The sequence below is a fragment of the Sus scrofa genome, chromosome 10 (assembly GCF_054392235.1).
Source record: "Sus scrofa isolate SSC_HxYL_T2T_F1_AM1 chromosome 10, Sscrofa_HxYL_maternal_Yorkshire_Landrace_v2.0, whole genome shotgun sequence".
NCBI lineage: Eukaryota > Metazoa > Chordata > Mammalia > Artiodactyla > Suidae > Sus > Sus scrofa.
The window spans coordinates 22,844,402-22,860,613 of record NC_139392.1 but is presented as its reverse complement, the minus strand read 5'-3'; the positions used below and the strand labels follow the sequence as shown (position 1 = coordinate 22,860,613).

The following is a 16,212-nucleotide window of genomic DNA, read 5'->3' as shown; positions in this document are numbered from 1 at the left end:
AGACCTTCCCGTTCCAATTGAGAAGATTGTGCCAATGCTTACTGGTGTCACCTGCATCTCATCTCTTCTATACAGAGTCCACGGACTCACCGAGAAACTCTTCCACGAAGATATTTCAGCCCCCCTGCATGTGGCTGCCATCGGGTTAGGTGCTTTTATGTACAATTTCCCATCATTAGCATCATCACAGGTGAAATCAAGGGCCTGCTTCTCCAAAGCTTTCTTCTTTGCTCTCAAAGCTTCTCTGTGTGTATAGAAGCCTCTGGGTCTTCATCTGCACAGACGACACACCTGCACGCAGGTCTAGAAGGGGTTAGGGTGATGGCCCAAGTACATCCGGCCTCTGGCTGCAATGGTACACTCACTGCAGAGAAGGGGCCCTGTCCTTTGTCATCCTTAGAACATGACTAAATAATGCAAATTGTGAAGGTCATTTTTATGAACTGTCAATCACTGAAAATTTTAATGAAGGTCTAATTATGTTCCTTTGACATTAAATTCATTTAAAGCTAATCAGGCCTGGACACTCTGACCTTATTATAATCCATGTACACTTTAATAAGGACAGGCTTTTAAATGACCCCTTTTATTTAATGGAATACTTACATTTTACTAGGTCCTTTGCCTCTAGCAAATTGAAATTTCCACCGTAAAGCTAAAAATGTTCGAAGCGAAGAGAAAAATAAAAGTTTTTTCCCCTCTACATAAAGCCACCATTTTTTAAACTGATCAATGATCAAAAGACATAATTTCAATATTAATAACAAAACCATTATGCAGAATAATTTGTTCTAAAAAGGCACCTGAAAGCGTTAATATTTTCCATTAGATATTTACCAGGTTTTTAAGTAATTATAATATACACAATTAAGGCTGAAGAAAAAATAAAGAAAATTGAGATCTAATTAATCTTAAAAGCTCTTGCACAGCAAAGAAAGCCATAAACAAAACAAGAAGACAACCGACTGAGTGGGAGAAAATATTTGTAAATGATACGATGGACCAGTAATTAATCTCCAAAACATACAAAAAACTCATACAACTCAACATAAAAAAACCAGGCAATCCAATTGAAAAATGGGCAGAAGATCTAAATAGACATTTCACCAAAGAAGACATAGAGCTGGCCAACAGGCACATGAAAAGATGTTCAACATCACTAATTATTAGACAAATTCAAATCAAAACTACTATGAGGTATCACTTCATACAAGTCAGAATGGCTACCACCAAAAAGTTTACAGATAGTAGATGCTGGAGAGGGTGTGGGGAAAAGGGAACCCTCCTACAATGTTAGTGAGAATGTAAGTTGGTAAAACTACTATGGAAAACAGCATGGAGGTTCCTTTAAAAACAAAAATAGGGCTACCGTATGATCCAGCAATTCCATTCCTGGGCATATGTCTGGAGAAAACCATAATTTGAGAAGATACAGGAACTCCAATGTTCACTGCAGCACATTCACAATAGCCAAGACATGGAAGCAACCTATATATCCATCAACAGATGAATGGATAAAGATGTAGCATATACACACAATGGAATATTACTCAACCACTAAAAAAGAATGGAATAATCACATTTGGAGCAACATGGATGAAACTAGAGGTTATCATACTAAGTGAAGTAAGCCAAAGAAAAATATCATATGATATTACTTATAAGTGGAATCTTAAAAAAAAATAATACAAATGAACTGATTTACAAAATAGAAATAGTCTCACAGACAGAAAACAAACTTATGGTTACCAAAGGGGAAAATTAATGAGATCTTTACATCCTTTTTCAAACTAAGACCTTGAAATCCTACGTGCATTTTACACTTCGAACACATCTCAGCCCTAGCAAAGCCACACTGAGGTGCTCAAAGCCACATGTCACCAGCGGCTACTATTTTGAACAGTGCAAACCTCAGACAATTTTCTCATAGTTTTATACAGGGAACAAGGTCTAGAAAAACAACATGTGGTTATAACTATGAGTAAGATATTAATCCTCTAACATTTAAATTATCTTCTATAACACGATTTTAGTAGTGGGCATGAATAAAGATGTTCAAAGTACTTTCTAAGAGTTCATTAATCATGATGTATATTTAAATGGAGCACTTCCTTAGAAGCCTACATTTTCCAGATCTTTGTTTTCTTTTTTTTTCTTTTTTTTTTTTTTTTTTTGTCTTCTGTCTTTTCTTTTTAGGGCCACACCCACAGCATATGGAGGTTCCCAGGCTAGGGGTTGAATCAGAGCTGTAGCCACCAGCCTACGCCAGAGCCACAGCAATGGGGGATCCGAGCCGCGTCTGTCTGCAACCTACACCACAGCTCACGGCAACGCTGGATCCTTAACCCACTGCGCGATGCCAGGGATCAAACCCGAAACATCATGGTTCCTATGGTTCCATGGTCAGAGTCGTTTCTGCTGTACCATGAGGGGAACTCCCCAGATCTTTGCTTTCTTATTGATCTCCTGGCCTGCGCAGGCACAGAACTTACCATTGTTAAGACAGCATCACACTTATCTATATATCTCCTAAATTGTTCTCTGTTTCACGTATGGAGGCTTGTCTTTAACAATTAGCAAACCAACTCTTTTAGTTCAGGAACTATGACATCCGCGTCTTCAGTACGTCTGCGTATGGGCTCTGTGCATCCAGTGCCAATCACACTTGGAACTCGACCTCCTGAGTTGTGCAAAACATATGTGCTGATTGTTGGCTTTGCTGATTAACTGCTTTTCCACCAGGGAGATTTCTTCTGCTCACTACCCTTGAACAGAGAGAGGATGCTTTGCTTCCCTCTGACCCATCTAAGCTGTGAGCCAGATTCGGGGGAAAAACCCCGTTACTGTGGTTACTAGAGAACTTGGAAACCATCGTGAATACATTTCATTCTCTTTTTATTCAGCTGAAAGCCCCATGGCCCTGAGTGTAACAAGTACAATGCTGCTGTGCCTTTGGTCTGGGGAAGAGTCTGGGGAGTCTGAATGGCCCCCTGCCCGTATGCTCCGGCCCCCGCTGCCCTGAGCAGGCCCTGGTGCACACAGACACGCTGCAGCCCCTCTGCACAGCCCCGGGACACACATGGAGAACAGTCTCCATCGCCCTAGGCACCCGTTTGGCACATTCTACCCCCGAAGCCTATGGTCAGCGCACACGCGATGAATTCTGAGCCTTCCTTACTGAGCACAAAACCCCAGGGAGATGGGGACGCGGCAGCACCACTCCCAAACTGGGAGGGAGACGTGTGGTTGCTGAGAGCTTCTGAGAGCTGAAAGAGAAGATGTCAGATTTGGAATTGGCAGATTAACTGAGTAAAAAACAACAAAAGTGTAAGGATTGGTCATTGTAGAGAATGCACAGAAGTGAGCTTCATGTGCAGACCAAAGACATGGTACCTTGGGGGAATCACCCTGGCTCAGATATGCTGGTGAGCATCCCTTTTAGGAAAGCCTGGCTTTGTATTTGCACTTAAATATTGTGGAGGGAGTGGTAAGTGGGGAAGGAAGAAAGAGGAATTCAAGGAAATTATTCATTAAATTTGAATCAACAGACTTAAGTAAATTAATCTTTTGCTTAATAATAGAAAGTATTTTTACTTGATATGATAATAAATTTTTAAAATAAATCCCATGTATTATTTGTCATTGTATATACCTCCTGTATCTAGCATGGACAATTGGTAATTCACAATTGAACTGAACCAAAAAAGCCTAATCCCGGTCTTTCGAAATGTAACTGACTGTGTGACTAAATTTAAGCTTTCTGTAATTTTTTTCTCTTCAAAAACTATCTGTAGCCCACCACCACCTATTCCCTATCGTCTACCCAGTACGCATGCCCACAGATCTCTCCCTTAGAAGAGTGTCTGAATGGCCCATAGGCATGAAATGGGAGACTTCATTTTCTTCCAGGTCATTTTTGACCAGGCTAAAACAATAAATTCACAACTATGTCAATCAACTTCCTTTTACAACACCTAGAAAATTTTAAGTCCAGTAGAAACCATGCCTAATTTGAAGCACACTGAAGGACAGAACAAAGGATGGGAATTCAGCTCCACTAGTCAGAGCAAACAGCTCACGACCTGTCAGTGAGGCCAACAGGTGTATCACAGTGTGTACGAGGTTGCACTAAAGCCCAGCCTTCCCATGACTTACAAGAGAACTGACAGATGCTACAGTGGAGAGTATTTACTGCTTCCCACATGTGGGGGCAACACACTAAAAGAAGCAGCTTTAGAGACTACTTTGATTTCATGATGCAAAAGCAGAATAAGGATGCTATCAATTATTTTCTGAAATGAAGGCTCCTAAGATCTCTCAGCTAAAGCCAGGTCTCCACAGAACAATTAAATGTTTAATCTTTACAAAATAAAAGCAATATTTTAAAGGTTTCCATCAAGTAAGCTAATATTTATCCTCCAAGAGGATGCTAATCCCGTGGTATAAAAGGGGTTAAGAGACCCTTAAAGAATCTATTTACCTCAGGTCTATTTCTAAAGCACCCTATCATGTTGTTATAGAAACTACTCGCAGCAGAAAATCTCCCATCATGATTATTGCTATAGTAACCACCCAACAACCAGAAGCTAGTTTTTCATCCGTTTGCCATCACCCCCACCCCTCTCCAAGATAGTTTTCCTTTTAAATGGTCCTATGTTGCTGGAAACAAAGGAGAAAAAAAGAATAAATAAACTTAGTGGGAAAGAAAAGGAGAGAGAGAGAAATAAAGAGCACATTACAAGCAATTCAGAGATCCAAGGTGTTTCAGTTCTACTTTGTAGAGAAAAGAAATACAAGGAGACAACCAAACTAGCTTTTAAATTTAAATCTCTTCATTCCCCTCTATTCAGACTCAAAGTGAGTAATACAAAGTAAGATATAAAATATGGCTATTCTCAAAATTTTAAAGCCACCATTAGACATTTTAGAGAATTTTCCAATAGAATATATTCCTTTGCCTGGTATTGTCTCACCTAGTTAAAATCAAATTGAATATAAAAGATAATTTTCTTGTAATAGTTTCTTACAGGATATTACTAAATTCTTATTTGGTGTCAAGTTTACAAAGTCAAGGTTTGATAACCATAATCTAATTCGTCTCCTTTCCCACAATATTGCCATCATTTTTATTTTTATTTATTTGTTTGTCTTTTTGCCTTTTCTTGAGCCACTCCCGAGGCACATGGAGGTTCCCAGGATAGCGGTCCAATCATCCAGTCGGAGCTGTAGCTGCCAGCCTACACCACAGCCACAGCAACACAGGATCCGAGCCGCATCTTCAGCCTACACCATAGCTCACAGCAACGCCAGATCCCTAACCCACTGAGCAAGGCCAGGGATTGAACCCGCAAGCTCATGGTTCCTAGTCGGACTCGTTAACCACTGCGCCACAACAGAAACGCCATCATTTTTTAAATTCCCATGTGATATTAAATTTTGTCATTCTTTTGTGTAAAAATGGCCTTCGTAAGTTCAGCCAACCAGAATTATTTCTTTGCTTTCTTTATCATACCTCTTATTTTATTTTTTCATATTGAACTGCGTTGTCTGTTAATAAATAGTAGATTTGTTAGTTGGATTTTATGGGTTTTAGTTTTAAAATTCTAACAGGCACATGCACAAAGGGGACTTTAAATAACTTGAAATCATACATTTGGGAACAAAACTCCTGTGTCAAGAAGATGACGGAAGGGCCATAATGGCAATAATGTTTAGAACCTCTGTCGCCCTTGTGACATTCAGGCAATACTGACGGTTGCTACTTTCTTGGTTCTTCTTTTGTGTCTTTTGTCTTTTTAGGGCCTCACTCAAGGCATATGGAGGTTCGCAGGCTAGAGGTCGAATCGGAGCTACAGTTGCCACCTTACACCACAGCCACAGGAACGCCTGCACCTACACCACGTCTGCAACCTACACCACAGCTCACGGCAACGCCAGATCCTTAACCCACTGAGCAAGGTGGGGATGGAACCTGCAACTTCATAGATGCTAGTTGGGTTTGTTAACCACTGAGCCATGACAGGAACTCTGACGGTTGTTTCTTAGACCAAAACCTGTAGCACTGATGTCCATGTAGAAAAGATTTTTGCCCAAATACATGAGGTCAGGATACACATAACACTGCTCTTCAACTCAGGTCATGGCTGTTAACCCCACCTCTAGGATCATCCTTTTAGAATGTATGGTAAAAAGAACAGCTGTTATTTTCTAAACATTTTTTTTATTTTGCTTTTTAGGGCCACACCGTGGGTATATGGAAGTTCCCAGGCTAGGGGTCCAATAGGACCTACAGCTGCCAGCCTACCCCACAGCCACAGCAACACAGGATCGGAGCCACGTCTGTGACCTACACCACAGCTCACTGCAATGCTGGATCCCAAACCCACTGAACAAGGCCAGGGATCGAACCCCAATCCTAATTAAATACGTTCTTTAGAAAAGTCCATGCAAGAGTAGCAAACCCAACTGGTATCCATGAGGACACAGATTCAATCCCTGGCCTCACTCAGTGGGTTAAGGATCCAGCGTTGCTGTGAGCTGTGGTGTGAGTCGCAGACGCAGCTCAGACCCTGTGTTGCTGCAGCTGTGGTGTAGGCCAGCAGCTGTAGCTCCGTTTTGACCCCTAGCCTGGGAACCTCCATATGCCATGGGTGCAGCCCTCGAAAAGCAAAAAAAAAAAAAAAGAAAAAAAAATGAAAAGTCCATGCAAACATAAGGACATTTCTCTGCTTCAGCTGATTGTCTTTGTTTGGGTATTTATACTCATGAAGTATAACTCCTTTAGAGAGTCTATATGAATAGAAAAAATAAATGTTGTTTATGATATTTTTCTCTACACATGTGGAGTTTTGTTACCCTCAGCACTTTTTGCTTCCCATCTGTTTATTTCAGCCTTGATCAGGCACAGAGCCGAAGAAGGAAATTCTCTGAAACTATGTCTTCGCAGAACTGTGTTGACATGGCATTTACAGTCAACTCCAGGATTTTTCCAAAGTGGTTACAATATAATAATCAACAGTGTGCATGTGTCAAATAGTGCATGACATAGACACACAGCGAATACATAATACCACCTTGTGTGTGTGTGACTAGTTTGGTTGTTTTGATTGAGTCAATTAGGTACCGGATGCTTTTATGTGATTACTCCAACCAACTGGAAAGATCATACTTGCTGTGGAGATAAACAGTACATGTATCTTTCTTATCCAGTTTTGAACTGCATTCTTCTTACACCTGAACACATCTTTAAATCAATGGCTTTTTTCCTCATTATTAAGCTCCAACCAAGCATCTAATAATTTTATTTTATTTTTGTCTTTCTCTCTCTCTATTTTTTTAGGGCTTCACTCACGGCATATGAAGGTTCCCAGGCAAGGGGTCCAATCGGAGCTGTAGCCACCAGCCTACGCCACAGCCACAGCAATGCTGGATCCTTAACCCAATGAGCGAGGCCAGGGATTGAACTTGCATCCTCATGGATGCCAGTCAGGTTTGTTAACTGCTGAGCCATGATGGGAACTCCAAGAGTCTAATAATTTTAAAGGACAGCTGCCTTTTCCCTATATCCATGTCTGCCTAAGACACAGTAGCTGGTATAGTCTGGGTACACTTGTCCTCCTAGTGTAAACAACTAAAAAAAAGTAGGAAATTTGAGGTCACTATTTTCAGGTACTGACCACAGTACAGAACTATGATTTGTGTTAGAGATGAAATAAAGACACCTATGATATGGGCTTTATACTTGGAATGACTTTAATGCTGAGAGGAGTACAATCAGAGAAGCAGCAATATGTCCAAGCTCAGGAGAATAAGATCAAAGTCACAGGCTGCAGGAGCAATTACAGTTTGCAGGTCAGAGCACCAGAGGACAAAGAGACATATATTCACATGATGGCCTAAAAGACTCATTATTCATCATGGGTTGTTGGGAAGCTTACCAAAGATCATCTGCTCAGAGACCGAAATAAACTAAAATATCAAAAAAGAGACAGTTGGAGAGACTTTGTCGAACATCTCAGCACAGAGAAACTGGAAAGGCCTTGTTTCCGGGTAAGTACCACATCATTGAAGGACAATGCCAAGTTCAAAACCAAAATAGAACCACTTGAACAAAAAATAAAACCAAGATTTATAAGGAAAAAACTTTAATGGTCAACCAGAACGAAATTCCAACTCCTTTGAAAGAAGTTCACGTAATCAGGAACCTCTAGAATTATCATTTGAGTACCCAGCATATAACAACAACAGTAGACATGTGAGAGGTAGAAAAGTGTGACCTATAATCAAGAAAGAAAACAGTCACCAGAAATAGATACTGAGATGATGTAGAAAGTAGTAGACAGGAGTTCCCATCGTGGCTCAGTGGTTAATGAATCCGACTAGGAACCATGAGGTTGCAGGTTCGAGCTCTGGCCTCACTCAGTGGGTTAAGGATCCAGTATTGCCATGAGCTGTGGTGTAGGTTGCAGACGCAGCTCAAATCCCGAGTTGCTGTGGCTCTGGCGTAGGCCGGTGGCTACGGCTCCGATTCGACCCCTAGCCTGGGAACCTCCATGTGCCGTGGGAGCGGCCCAAGAAATGGCAAAAAGACAAAAAAAAAAAAAAAAAAAAAAAAAAGAACAGAATCGCAGTGAGCAGCAGAATGATTCCAAACAGGCTCTCAGAGTGTAATTGGAATCCCAGAGGTAGAGGAAAAAAAGAACAGGGAAAATTTTATTTGAATTAAGAATAACCAAAATTTGGTAGAAAACAGCAACTTAGAAATCCAAGAATCTTAGCAAACCCTCATCAAGATTAATACAACAAAAGTCATACCTACGCACATTATAATAAAAGTACTTAGAACAAAAGTAACATGAAAATATACAAGATGTCTAAGGACTGAGGATAGGAGAAGAACCAGAAACATAGTGGATACTGATAAAGGGATGGATGACTAATTTCTCTAGAAAAATATGGAGGTCAGTACACAATGGAAATAGCATCTTGGAAATGCTTAAAGATAAAGAACTGTCAAGCTAGACTTTCATAATAGTGAAAACATCCTTTAACACTTTGAAGTGAAATAAAACCACATTCAGATAAACAAAAGCTGAAAGTCACAAGCACACCTGCTTTTTCAGGATGAAGGGACATGATATCAGAAGAAACTCGTATCTCCAGAAAGGAATGAATCGCATTTCAATAAATACAAAAGGCTTCGTATACTTTTTTTTAATTTCTTGAAGGAAAAACTATGGGTTAAACCAAAATGAATCATTGCATTGTGGGGTTTATTCATACATAAATGTAAAATGTATGTCAAAGTCAGCACGAAAGACAGGGAAGGTAAAGAGAATTTTGCTGTTGTAAGGTTATCACATTTTATGTGAAGTGGAACAATATTGACTCTAAGTTGACAGTGATAAACAGGGATACACACTCTTATTAAAAAGTAGCAGTTTTCAATTTTCATGGACACCCGGGGTCTGGAGACCTTTTCTTAGAGAATTTGTGAAATGAAAGGTTTTTTTCATAATATATTGAACACATGATTTAACGTTTGCCCTGCAATGTTATTTGTCCTAAAAATTTACAAGCAGACCAAACTAATTAAACAATGATTATCTCATGGGATGTAGGAACTGACTGGGAGGCATGTGGGAATGATGGAAGATTTATGATCTTTACTGTGGTAATGCTTATATGAAGGTATATATTTGGGTTCTTTTTGCTTTGTTTTGTTTTTTCTCTTTTTATGGCAGCATCTGCAGCAAATGAAAGTTCCCAGGTGAGGGGCCAAATCAGAGCTGCAGCTGCAGGCCTACACCATAGCCACAGCAATGCTGGATCAGAGCCTTATCTGCAACCTACACCACAGCTCATGGCAACGCCAGATCCTACATTAAGCGAGGCCCTGGATCAAACCCACATCCTCCTGGACACTATGTCAGATTCTTAACTCACTGAGCCACAACAGGAACTCCTGAAGGTATATATTTGTAAAAAAAATTATCTAATGATATATTTAATATCTGTGTATTTCATTGAAAGTGAATTTAACACATTTAAAAATATGAAAAATTTAGTAGTCTAAATATAGACCAAGGAAGACATGGCTCATTTAAAGAAATGCTGTTAATTTACTATCCTTCTGTTTGATATTCAATATTAAGCTGAAAAACAATATTTTCTTCTCTAAATAATTTTCTGTTTAGACACAGTTGACAAATAGCCCCTATAGTTTATAAAAGAAGAGGTATCGATATTAATGAGCAATTTCTTAAAACGGCTGCATGCTTCAGAGTCAAATTAGAACTCTGTTTCAAGGCCTTTTTTTCTTTTTTTTTTTTTTTTTTTTGTCTTTTTAGGGCCACACCCACGGCATATGGAGGTTCCCAGGCTAGGGGTTGAATCAGAGCTACAGACAAGGTCTTTTTCATACAATATTGATTCTTTTACTTTTTAAACGAATATTTTACAGTATTTAAGATAAAACCAAATGCAACATTTAGTATTTATTATATAAATTTGATATGTATGCAAAGCAATGAAACTAGAACACACCCTCACACCATGCACAAAAATAAACTCCAAATGGCTGAAAGACTTAAATATACGACAGGACACCATCAAACTCCTAGAAGAAAACATAGGCAAAACACTCTCTGACATCAACATCATGAATATTTTCTCAGGTCAGTCTCCCAAAGCAATAGAAATTAGAGCAAAAATAAACCCATGGGACCTCATCAAACTGAAAAGCTTTTGCACAGCAAAGGAAACCCAAAAGAAAACAAAAAGACAACTTACAGAATGGGAGAAAATAGTTTCAAATGATGCAACTGACAAGGGCTTAATCTCTAGAATATACAAGCAACTTATACAACTCAACAGCAAAAAAACCAATCAATCAATGGAAAAATGGGCAAAAGACCTGAATAGACATTTCTCCAAGGAAGATATACAGATGGCCAACAAACACATGAAAAAATGCTCAACATCGCTGATTATAAGAGAAATGCAAATCAAAACTACCATGAGATACCACCTCACACCAGTCAGAATGGCCATCATTAATAAATCCACAAATAACAAGTGCTGGAGGGGCTGTGGAGAAGAGGGAACCCTCCTGCACTGTTGGTGGGAATGTAAACTGGTACAGCCACTATGGAGAACAGTTTGGAGATACCGTAGAAATCTATACATAGAACTTCCATATGACCCTGCAATCCCACTCTTGGGCATCTATCCGGACAAAGCTCTACTTAAAAGAGACACATGCACCCGCATGTTCATTGCAGCACTATTCACAATAGCCAGGACATGGAAACAATCCAAATGTCCATCGACAGAGGATTGGATTCGGAAGATGTGGTATATATACACGATGGAATACTACTCAGCCATAAAAAAGGATGACATCATGCCATTTGCAGCAACATGGATGGAACTAGAGAATCTCATCCTGAGTGAAATGAGCCAGAAAGACAAAGACAAATACCATATGACATCACTTATAACTGGAATCTAATATCCAGCACAAATGAACATCTCCTCAGAAAAGAAAATCAATCATGGACTTGGAGAAGAGACTTGTGGTTGCCTGATGGGAGGGGGAGGGAGTGGGAGGGATCGGGAGCTTGGGCTTATCAGTCACAACGTAGAATAGATTTACAAGGAGATCCCGCTGAATAGCATTGAGAACTATGTCTAGATACTCATGTTGCAACAGAAGAAATGGTGGGGGAAAAACTGTAATTGTAATGTATACATGTAAGGATAACCTGACCCCCTTGCTGTACAGTGGGAAAATAAAATTAAAAAAAAAAAAAAATTTGATATGTGAAAAATACATACATAGAATATATAAATATAGTGCACAAAAATTTTGTGTCTCTATGCTCAATTTGACAAATAAAAGTTCTGGTCCACGATGATGACATAGGAGGCTCCTGAACTTCCTCCTCCTACAGACACAACAAGTGTACAGCTAGCTACACAAGGAGGAATGCCCTCTGAAAGAAATCCAAAAAGTAGCTGAGTGAGAAAATACCCACATTAAAAAAGACAGAAAAGGCTGAGACACGCTTTCACCATAAACCTTACTCGCGCCCCCAGCACAGCACCCCACAATCAGGAGGAAACTTTCAACTCCTGGTTTCTTCCTGAGGAGCAAAGGGTTTGGACCCTATATCTAGCACCCAACATTTGAGACTCCCACCTGATCCACAAGAAAATGTTGCCTTCATCAATATGATTTCACTAGATTTGACCAATTAACAGTGAAATATATCCTAGGAGAAGGACATTAAAAAAAATAAATAACCCTTCATCTAAAAAGAAGCAGTTATTGGAATCCCCATCATGGCTCAGCGGAAATGAATCAGACTAGTAACGATGAGGTTGAGGGTTCCATCCCTGGCCTCGCTCAGTGGGTTAAGGATCCGGCATTGCCCTGAGCTGTGGTGTAGGTCACAGACATGGCCCGGATCCTGTGTTGCTATGGCTGTGGTGTAGGACGGCAGCTGTAGCTCCGATTCGACCCCTAGCCTGGGAACCTCCATATGCTATGCGTGTGACCCTAAAAAGCAAAATAATAATAATAATAATACATAAAAAGAAGCAGTTATGTTGACAGTAGGGACAACAACAGACCCTAAGGAATAATGAGATATACCTTTATGACAATCTTCACTCTAAGCAGTTTCAGTGTTCGTGATTACCTACTGGAGAAAAAAAAGCCTTAGAGAAACGTGCCTCGTAGCATACATGGTCAGCATGCCATTTAGACTTTTTCTAAAAAGCCAGTTTATTCCCACAGTTCACAGATCTTTGAAAGTCATCATCTTCTTGCAACAACACATTCCTGTTGAGAATACACAGTGTGTTGATATTTGAAATTATACTTGTACTACACATGCTTGGGAAGGACTCATGATGCATAATCTTTACTTAATACCCTTATTTCTTACAGTTTGAGCAATAGACCATTACTCACAGCAGGAACCTCTTCACAGGCTGGAGCGATGGTCTTCCCACCGTGTCTCTCTCCCTGGATTATGTTTTCTGATCTATGATTGCCCATGATATTTGCATTAATGTTTTCCTTCATGAAGCCCAAAATCTGGAGGCAGGATCTCATGCTGCATCTGTAGAAGGCTATCTAATTCAGGGGACCAAAAGTTTTAAATTGTCCTATGTGCCAAAGTTTAGAAGTCTCATGAAGAGCACAGTCGGTATTCCAAAATCCTGACTGTGCAATTCGGCTGTGTGGAAAGTACACAAGGCAAAATAAGTTTAGGTCTCTGAATCAACCACTGAGGAAATGGCTTTACTTTTTGTCTCTAAGCCTTACGTTTCTATGCAAAATGAGAATAGGTAATAGTATCTTCATCCCGGGCTTTGCATTAAATGAGAGAAACAGGGAGTTCCCGTCGTGGTGCAGTGGTTAACGAATCCGACTAGGAACCATGAGGTTGTAGGTTCGGTCCCTGCCCTTGCTCAGTGGGTTAACGATCCGGCATTGCCGTGAGCTGTGGTGTAGGTTGCAGACGCGGCTCGGATCCTGCGTTGCTGTGGCTCTGGCATAGGCTGGTGGCTACAGCTCCGCTTAGACCCCTAGCCTGGGAACCTCCATATGCCGCGGGAGCGGCCCAAGAATTAGCAAAAAAAGACAAAAAAAAAAAAAAAAAAAATGAGAGAAACAATGTAAACCACTCAGCATAATGCCTGATAGAGAAAAGGCATAATGGATTGTCGTGATATCTGACAGCCAGGGAGAGCTCAAATCATAGACTTCTCTAATTGAAAAATAATAGTTTTGGAGATTTATTACATCCAAAATGAGGAAGATGAGCATAAATGGGTAGAGGCCTAGTGGGTTGCTCCTGCTTTTGACATTGAGTCCCTCAGTATAGACACATTTGCTTCTCTTCTTTCTCCTCTAAGCCTGGAGAAACACCATTTCGTGCCAACTTGCCTTAGCTCCAGGACTACTCAGAACTGCAAGCAGTTGCAACAGCTAGTCAGGTAGCTATAGCAGCTGAGCAGAGAAAATTGAATGGCACATATGTTGCCTGGTTTCAGAGCTCCATGGAGGACTGCATAAAGGAAGCGAGCAGGCCAAAGAAACCAGACATAATGAGGTTAGGTAGGTGATGAAAATTTCTACTTACTCCTATAATTATTCAAGTTTAAAAATAGAGAAATTTATTCTAATTTTTTATGATTGGCTTAGGAGAAAATGTGGAAATATAGTCAGTAATATAATGGGGCAGATTGGAGCAGTTTTTCTTAAAGCTTTCAGGCCATAAAGTATTAAATAGTGTTAAATTAACTAAACATTTAAGCCATGAGCCTGAGGGTGACTTCAAAGCCTTAGCAGCCTACATCAGCCTACCAGAAACCTGAGCCTATCACACCTCAAGGGGAAGAAAGCAAAACCTGATGACAATCAATCACCAATAGCCAACTAGGGGCTCTCCCAAATGAAGGCAAGACTTTAAGCTATAGCCAGTGGAATAATCACCTTGCTTTGCTTTTGCTTCTTCTCTATGAAAGTCTTTCCCCAGCCCCTGTCCACTTCCCCTTTGGTGTTGCCTGATTCCAATCTACTTTTGCTCAAATTAACTTAAAAATTTTCATATGGCTGTTTTAATAACAGCTTCTTATAATAGTGTGTTTCATACAGTTTGGCGGCATTGATACCTAAAATGTAAAGCCTTCCATTTTATTTCTCCTCTTTCCTTACCCAACCTCTGGTAGAGGTGTGTGACATTGTGATATCCTAAGAAATATTTTTTGAGTTTTCATCCATGGTTCCTGGCACATAGCTCCTCAAACTCTTGTAAGTTCTTCAGGACTTCAGAGCATCATTTTTTATACATGTGGTTTTCTGTCCTTTCCTCTCGAAATGGTTCCAGAGTAATAAATGTGAAAGGAGTATCTTGCTATTCATAACAGCCCCTTCAAGCACACTTGTGTTTAGGTTCATTAGAAGATTTTTGGAAAGCCCCAGATAAACACAGGATGGGGCCTGGTTGCCAGGGTAACCAACGACATGACTGGGGAGGAAGGGGGGAACTGAAAGTTGAGGTAGTCATCAGTGGTAAATGGTTTGCTCAATCATGCCTACAAAAGGAAATGTCCATTTAAAAAAAACTCTGGGGGGAAAAAATGTAATCGTAATGTATACATGTAAGGATAACCTGACCCCCTTGCTGTACAGTGGGAAAATAAAAAAAAAAATATTAATTAAAAAAAAAAAAAAGCTCTCTAACTATAGAGGTTGGAGAGCTTCTGGGCATTGAACCCATGGAGGTGCTGGGAGGAAGTATGCCTGGAGAGGGCACGAAAGCTCCTGAGTCCCTCCCCTCCATACCTGGCCCTGTGCATCATTCCATCTGGCTATTCCTGAGTTGTATCTTTTTACAATAAACAGGTAATCCTGTATGTAAAGTGTTTTTTCTAAGTTCTGTGCGCCACTCCAGCCAATGATCCAATCCAAGGAAGTGGTTATGGGAACTTCCAAGTTACAGCCAGCTTGTCAGAGGCACAGGGCTTGCAGTTAGTGTCTGAAGTGGGAGAGATGCGGGGGAACTGAGCCCTTACTCTGGGCGGTCTGCACTGACCCCGGACAGGCAGTGTCAGAGCTGAATGGAAATGTAGGCCATCCAGCTGGCATGCAGAGAGACCCAGAGAATTGCTTGGTGAGGGCCACATTCCCACACATTTGGTGACCAGGGTGTGAGTAGAGGGAGAAACCGAATTTTTCCTTGCAAGTTTTTAAGGGTAAATAAAATAAGAATGGAGAGAAAGAGGGATTTAAAATACAAACTGGATATGCTAGTCCCTAAATTTTGAGTTGAACTGAACTTTGATGCATAATTTTATTATGGGTTCATGATTTTAAAGAAAACGTGATTATATTTCTTTTCAGAAAACATTTCTTCACATCACAAAACTAGTTTGATTTTTTTGGACTAAAGTGTCTCCGTCTGCATCGGAAGAGAAGGCCCAGATACACGCACAGACCTCTGACAATGTTTTAAAGCTGTCCACCCACCAGAGTGTCGATGTGCTTGGAGAGCAAGAGTCTTTTCTATAGGCAATGGCTTGCTCGTATTAACTGCTTAATAAGTATTTGCTGAACATTTGTTAATGTCAGGAAATTTTTAACAGTCATCCTTGATGGTTATTTAAATAAGTTCGTTTAGAAAGTGCCCTAGGGGG

At 40.2% G+C, this 16,212-nt stretch overlaps 1 protein-coding gene across 7 annotated transcripts in view; it reads right to left on the bottom strand.

The window, feature by feature from the left end:
* CRB1 (crumbs cell polarity complex component 1) overlaps positions 1-16,212 on the bottom strand; it is a 242,556-nt gene that overhangs the window by 165,420 nt on the left and 60,924 nt on the right. Inside the window, exon 1 of one of the 7 annotated variants that reach the window (XM_084979319.1) lies at positions 2,493-2,814. The exons of the other annotated variants lie outside the window; for them this stretch is intronic. The gene's annotated coding sequence lies outside the window, so the exon portion shown is untranslated. Of the gene's footprint in view, positions 1-2,492; positions 2,815-16,212 lie in introns of those variants that run through there. 7 annotated transcript variants of the gene reach the window in all.